Here is an 8,120-nt window from a genome sequence, read left to right as displayed (position 1 = left end):
GTGAACCGTATAATCTTGATACCATGGTTGGTCAGTCCATCCATAGTTCTGTCCTTACCTTTCTCCAGGACCATCCCCTCAGCTGTTTACCAAGAAGAGAGGGTTCCGGGTCGTAACTTCAATCCGTGACGGGCCCCTTTCTAGCCCGGTGCCGCTCGCTAGCGTAATTAGGGCCTTATCCTAGGCCCTTTGGCAGCCATGAAAAAGCACTTTGTCTGTGAGAGGTGGAGAGATCAGCAGAGCAGAGGTCTGCATGGAAAATGGCACCCTATTCCCTATATAGTGGAACTACTATAGACCAGAGCCCTATTCCCTATATAGTGGAACTACTATAGACCAGAGCCCTATTCCCTATATAGTGGAACTACTATAGACCAGAGCCCTATTCCCTATATAGTGGAACTACTATAGACCAGAGCCCTATTCCCTATATAGTGGAACTACTATAGACCAGAGCCCTATTCCCTATATAGTGGAACTACTATAGACCAGAGCCCTATTCCCTATATAGTGGTACTACTATAGACCAGAGCCCTATTCCCTATATAGTAGAACTACTATAGACCAGAGCCCTATTCCCTATATAGTGGAACTACTATAGACCAGAGCCCTATTCCCTATATAGTGGAACTACTATAGACCAGAGCCCTATTCCCTATATAGTGGAACTACTATAGACCAGAGCCCTATTCCCTATATAGTGGTACTACTATAGACCAGAGCCCTATTCCCTATATAGTGGTACTACTATAGACCAGAGCCCTATTCCCTATATAGTGGTACTACTATAGACCAGAGCCCTATTCCCTATATAGTGGTACTACTATAGACCAGAGCCCTATTCCCTATATAGTGGAACTACTATAGACCAGAGCCCTATTCCCTATATAGTGGAACTACTATAGACCAGAGCCCTATTCCCTATATAGTGGAACTACTATAGACCAGAGCCCTATTCCCTATATAGTGGAACTACTATAGACCAGAGCCCTATTCCCTATATAGTGGAACTACTATAGACCAGAGCCCTATTCCCTATATAGTGGTACTACTATAGACCAGAGCCCTATTCCCTATATAGTGGAACTACTATAGACCAGAGCCCTATTCCCTATATAGTGGAACTACTATAGACCAGAGCCCTATTCCCTATATAGTGGAACTACTATAGACCAGAGCCCTATTCCCTATATAGTGGTACTACTATAGACCAGAGCCCTATTCCCTATATAGTGGTACTACTATAGACCAGAGCCCTATTCCCTATATAGTGGTACTACTATAGACCAGAGCCCTATTCCCTATATAGTGGTACTACTATAGACCAGAGCCCTATTCCCTATATAGTGGTACTACTATAGACCAGAGCCCTATTCCCTATATAGTGGTACTACTATAGACCAGAGCCCTATTCCCTATATAGTGGTACTACTATAGACCAGAGCCCTATTCCCTATATAGTGGTACTACTATAGACCAGAGCCCTATTCCCTATATAGTGGTACTACTATAGACCAGAGCCCTATTCCCTATATATAGTGGTACTACTATAGACCAGAGCCCTATTCCCTATATATAGTGGTACTACTATAGACCAGAGCCCTATTCCCTATGTAGTGGTACTACTATAGGCCAGAGCCCTATTCCCTATGTAGTGGTACTACTATAGGCCAGAGCCCTATTCCCTATATAGTGGTACTACTATAGACCAGAGCCCTATTCCCTATATAATGGAACTACTATAGACCAGAGCCTAAAAGGAGAGGTAAAACTCAATTCACTACCTGACTAAAAGGAGAGGTAAAACTCACTTCACTACCTGACTAAAAGGAGAGGTAAAACTCCCCACCTGACTAAAAGGAGAGGTAAAACTCCCCACCTGACTAAAAGGAGAGGTAAAACTCCCCACCTGACTAAAAGGAGAGGTAAAACTCCCCACCTGACTAAAAGGAGAGGTAAAACTCCCCACCTGACTAAAAGGAGAGGTAAAACTCCCCACCTGACTAAAAGGAGAGGTAAAACTCCCTACTTGACTAAAAGGAGAGGTAAAACTCCCTACTTGACTAAAAGGAGAGGTAAAACTCCCTACCTGACTAAAAGGAGAGGTAAAACTCCCTACCTGACTAAAAGGAATCCACGGATTACGGTACATACTTTTGTGCGTGAAATCCTCTCGTCATACCTGAACAGCAGACATTTTGAACATTACAAGCAATGGTTCATTGGATCAGTCTAAAACGTTGCACATACACTGTCGCCATCTAGTGGCCAAAGTCTAAATTGCACCTGGGCTGGAATAATACATTATGGCCTTTCTCTTGCATTTCAAAGATGATGGTACAAAACAAATGTCTTTGGCCAATTTCTTTGTATTTTCTGTTACCAGACCTATTATGTTATATTATATATCTACTAAATTAATTTAACATTTCCACAAACTCCAAAGTGTGTCCTTTCAAATGGTATCAATAATATGCATATTCTTGCTTCAGGTCCTGAGCTACAGGAAGTTAGATTTGGGTATGTCATCTCAGGCGAAAATTTAAAAAAAAGGGCGGATGCTTGGTTAATGTACATGACATTATGTGATGACTGTATAGTGTTAATGTATAGGCAGCTGTCCAACATCATTGGATGTGGACGAGAGGAGGACGAGAAGGGGGAAGGGGATGAGAGGAGGACGAGAAGGGGGAAGGGGATGACAAGGAGGACATACCACATTATTAACCCGGAGATATCCGCCTCCTGGCTGTTGTAAAACACGTGGGAATGAGAACAATTCAGGCTGCGTAGTCTGGTGTGGTAAAGAGAGGACGCTTCTCCATAGTAAGAATGAGCCATACAACTACAAGACAACAGCAAACAAGTGTACTGTATCCTACACACACGCGGGACAACAGTCAAATGCGGAGGAAAAGCTAAATAACATGTTGAAATCCATCAAAACCGATCAACAATGATGTTTTCTCTGTAATATTTAGGAGGATTTGATATATATTTACGAGTTGTTCAATGCGTAAATGCAATCATTTAGCCCATGTCGCCCAGTCTGTATGAACGTTAAGTCATGTGTGTAAAAACACAACATTGTTTACATAAATCGTCAGTTCACTGCACTTCGTATCAATAAATTAAACCTTGTAACGTTTCATAAAATAACATACCCACAAATAACACCACGAACACCTATTCTATTTTGAAAAAAAGTAGTAGTTTTTCGAGCGCCTTACCTTGTAGACAAAGAACTTTCCTTCCAATAGTTTACAGATCCAAGGCAGTATGTCTCTCGCAGAACGCCACGCTGACTACAGTCCAAACAGAACACAACACATTTACCGTAAAGGTGTGACAACCGGATTGCGCGGCGCAAAGGTATGTACCGTAATCCGTGGACTACACAACGCCTTCGAATAATTATTGATTGACAGGTTGAATTAATGCCATATTTCATGAATCCATGTCGTCCATTTTCGTTTTTAATCTGAATATATACAGTTATAATACAGAAGTAATAGTGCAGGTATATACAATGTATAGAGCTTTACACAAAAATATATTGACAACCTTGCTATGATTAACATATCCAGTATTATAGCTCGTTTTTTCAGTTCGCTGCAGCTAGCTGCAACAAACAGTCAAACTGGACAGTTTGATCTCAATCTCTTCATTCAAAGACTCGGACATGGACACTTACTTACTTAGTTGTGGCTGCTTTGTGTGATGTACTGTTGTCTCTACCTTTGTGCTGTGGTCTGTGCCCAATAATGTCTGTACCATGTTGTTGTGTTGCTACCATGTTGTGTTGTCATGTGTTGCTACCATGTTGTGTTGTCATGTGTTGCTACCATGTTGTGTTGTCATGTGTTGCTACCATGTTGTGTTGTCATGTGTTGCTACCATGTTGTGTTATGTGTTGCTGCCATGTTGTGTTGTCATGTGTTGCTGCCTTGCTATGTTGTTGTCTTGGGTCTCTCTTTATGTAGTGTTGTGTATCTCTTGTCCTGATGTGTGTTTTGTTATATATATATATATATATCTTTAAAAAAAATTTTTTATCCCAGCCCCGGTCCAACAGGAGGCCTTTTACCTTTTGGTGGGCCATCATTGTAAATAATAATTTGTTCTCAACTGACTTGCCTAGTTAAATAAAGATGAAATAAATCAAATAGCTTGTGAGGGGAAATTGATGTTGAGTGAGAAAGGGTAATGAAGGGAAGGTAGAAATATATATAATAGATCCCACAGATACAATATAGATATAGACAATAGGTAAAATATACAATATAGATAATATATATAATAGATACAATATAGACAATAGAGATAATAGACGACAAAGATATAGACAATATAAACAATAGATATAGACAATAGATATAATATACGATATACACTACCAGTCAAATGTTTTAGAACACCGACTCATGTGTTTTTCTTTATTTTCTACATTGCAGGATAATAGTGAAGACATCACAACTATGAAATAACACATATGGAATCATGTAGTAACCAACAAAAAGTGTTATATAAATTATATTTTGATTTGTTTATGAATTTCTTCAAATAGCTACCCTTTGCCTTGATGACAACTTTGCACACTCTTGGCATTCTCTCAACCAGCTTCACCTGGAATGCTTTTCCAACAGTCTGGAAGGAGTTCCCACATATGCTGAGAACTTGTTGGCTGCTTTTCCAACTCATCCCAAACCATCTCAATTGGGTTGAGATCGGGGGATTGTGGAGGCCAGATCATCTGATGCAGCACTCCATCACTCTCCTTCTTGGTCAAATAGCCCTTATGGCGTATCGCTGCAGAATGCTCTGATAGCCATGCCGGTTAAGTGTGCCTTGAATTCTGTAGACTGTCTCATCGTCGCTGGTGATTAGGCCTACCACCGTCATGTCATCAGCAAACTTGATGATGTTGTTGTAGTCATCGTGGGTACACAGGGAGTACAGGAGGGGACTAAGCACATACCCCTGTCAGCGTTGCCTACCCTCCCCACCCGGGGCCAGCCTAGCAGGAAGTCTAGCATCCAGTTGCAGAGGGAGGTGTCCAGCCCCAGAGTCTCAAGCTTGGTGATGAGCTTGGGGGGGACTATGGTGTTGAACGCTCTGTAGTTAATGAACAGCATTCTCACGTAGGTATTTTCCTCTCATCTAGGTGGGTGAGGACAGTGTGGAGTTGCAACTGAGATTGCGTAGTCAATGGATCTGATGGGAAGGTATGCAAATCGGAGAGTGGGTCTGGGATGATGGAGTTGATGTGTGCCATGCCTTTCAAAGCACTTTCTGATTACAGATGGTGAGTGCTACAGGGCTGTAGTCGTTGTGGCAGGAAGACCTTAAAGAGCCCCTGGGAACAGGAACGAGGGTGGTCAACTTGAGGACGTGGGGATTAACAGACTGGGACAAGGACAGGTTGGAAAAAAAATGACCATGAATATGCCTGCCAGTTGTTTTCTTCGCGTGCTCTGAAAACGCACCATGGGATACCGTCCGGCCCCGCGGCCTTGTGAGTGTTGACCTGATTAAAGCCGTCCGGCCGATATCCTGGTTCTGATATCCTGGTCTGGACAGATGGTTCTGATATCCTGGTTCTGATATCCTGGTCTGGACAGATGGTTCTGATATCCTGGTTCTGATATCCTGGTCTGGACAGATGGTTCTGATATCCTGGTCTGGACGGATGGTTCTGATATCCTGGTCTGGACGGATGGTTCTGATATCCTGGTCTGGACGGATGGTTCTGATATCCTGGTCTGGATGGTTCTGATATCCTGGTTCTGATATCCTGGTCTGGACAGATGGTTCTGATATCCTGGTCTGGATGGTTCTGATATCCTGGTTCTGATATCCTGGTCTGGACGGATGGTTCTGATATCCTGGTCTGGACGGATGGTTCTGATATCCTGGTCTGGACGGATGGTTCTGATATCCTGGTCTGGACAGACGGTTCTGATATCCTGGTCTGGACAGACGGTTCTGATATCCTGGTCTGGACAGACGGTTCTGATATCCTGGTCTGGATGGTTCTGATATCCTGGTTCTGATATCCTGGTCTGGACAGATGGTTCTGATATCCTGGTTCTGATATCCTGGTCTGGATGGTTCTGATATCCTGGTCTGGATGGATGGTTCTGATATCCTGGTCTGGATGGTTCTGATATCCTGGTCTGGACGGATGGTTCTGATATCCTGGTCTGGACGGATGGTTCTGATATCCTGGTCTGGACGGATGGTTCTGATATCCTGGTCTGGATGGTTCTGATATCCTGGTCTGGACGGATGGTTCTGATATCCTGGTCTGGACAGATGGTTCTGATATCCTGGTCTGGACAGATGGTTCTGATATCCTGGTCTGGACAGATGGTTCTGATATCCTGGTCTGGACAGATGGTTCTGATATCCTGGTCTGGACAGATGGTTCTGATATCCTGGTCTGGACAGATGGTTCTGATATCCTGGTCTGGATGGTTCTGATATCCTGGTCTGGACAGATGGTTCTGATATCCTGGTCTGGACAGATGGTTCTGATATCCTGGTCTGGACAGATGGTTCTGATATCCTGGTCTGGACAGATGGTTCTGATATCCTGGTCTGGACAGATGGTTCTGATATCCTGGTCTGGATGGTTCTGATATCCTGGTCTGGATGGTTCTGATATCCTGGTCTGGATGGTTCTGATATCCTGGTCTGGATGGTTCTGATATCCTGGTCTGGGATGGTTCTGATATCCTGGTCTGGACAGATGGTTCTGATATCCTGGTCTGGACAGATGGTTCTGATATCCTGGTCTGGACAGATGGTTCTGATATCCTGGTCTGGACAGATGGTTCTGATATCCTGGTCTGGATGGTTCTGATATCCTGGTCTGGACAGATGGTTCTGATATCCTGGTCTGGACAGATGGTTCTGATATCCTGGTCTGGACAGATGGTTCTGATATCCTGGTCTGGACAGATGGTTCTGATATCCTGGTCTGGACAGATGGTTCTGATATCCTGGTCTGGACAGATGGTTCTGATATCCTGGTCTGGACAGATGGTTCTGATATCCTGGTCTGGACAGATGGTTCTGATATCCTGGTCTGGATGGTTCTGATATCCTGGTCTGGATGGTTCTGATATCCTGGTCTGGATGGTTCTGATATCCTGGTCTAGATGGTTCTGATATCCTGGTCTGGACAGATGGTTCTGATATCCTGGTCTGGACAGATGGTTCTGATATCCTGGTCTGGATGGTTCTGATATCCTGGTCTGGATGGTTCTGATATCCTGGTCTGGATGGTTCTGATATCCTGGTCTGGATGGTTCTGATATCCTGGTCTGGATGGTTCTGATATCCTGGTCTGGATGGTTCTGATATCCTGGTCTGGATGGTTCTGATATCCTGGTCTGGATGGTTCTGATATACTGGTCTAGATGGTTCTGATATCCTGGTCTGGATGGTTCTGATATACTGGTCTGGATGGTTCTGATATCCTGGTCTGGACAGATGGTTCTGATATCCTGGTCTGGACAGATGGTTCTGATATATACTGGTCTGGACAGATGGTTCTGATATACTGGTCTGGACAGAGATGGTTCTGATATCCTGGTCTGGATGGTTCTGATATCCTGGTCTGGATGGTTCTGATATCCTGGTCTGGATGGTTCTGATATCCTGGTCTGGACAGATGGTTCTGATATCCTGGTCTGGACAGATGGTTCTGATATACTGGTCTGGACAGATGGTTCTGATATCCTGGTCTGGACAGATGGTTCTGATATACTGGTCTGGACAGATGGTTCTGATATACTGGTCTGGACAGATGGTTCTGATATCCTGGTCTGGATGGTTCTGATATCCTGGTCTGGACAGATGGTTCTGATATCCTGGTCTGGATGGTTCTGATATCCTGGTCTGGACAGATGGTTCTGATATCCTGGTCTGGATGGTTCTGATATCCTGGTCTGGACAGATGGTTCTGATATCCTGGTCTGGACAGATGGTTCTGATATCCTGGTCTGGACAGATGGTTCTGATATCCTGGTCTGGATGGTTCTGATATCCTGGTCTGGACAGATGGTTCTGATATCCTGGTCTGGACAGATGGTTCTGATATCCTGGTCTGGACA

At 43.9% G+C, this 8,120-nt stretch overlaps 1 protein-coding gene across 1 annotated transcript in view; it reads right to left on the bottom strand.

Annotated features, from left to right (window-relative positions):
- Positions 1-3,394, bottom strand: part of LOC124018513 (tumor protein p53-inducible protein 11-like) — a 73,207-nt gene extending 69,813 nt beyond the window's left edge. The window contains exon 1 of the mRNA XM_046333843.1: positions 3,231-3,394. The gene's annotated coding sequence lies outside the window, so the exon portion shown is untranslated. The remainder of the gene's footprint in view (positions 1-3,230) is intronic.
- Between the last annotated feature and the right edge of the window lie 4,726 nt (positions 3,395-8,120).

The sequence above is a fragment of the Oncorhynchus gorbuscha genome, unplaced genomic scaffold, assembly GCF_021184085.1.
Source record: "Oncorhynchus gorbuscha isolate QuinsamMale2020 ecotype Even-year unplaced genomic scaffold, OgorEven_v1.0 Un_scaffold_536, whole genome shotgun sequence".
Classification (NCBI taxonomy): domain Eukaryota; kingdom Metazoa; phylum Chordata; class Actinopteri; order Salmoniformes; family Salmonidae; genus Oncorhynchus; species Oncorhynchus gorbuscha.
This window is presented reverse-complemented; position numbering and strand designations above follow the sequence as displayed.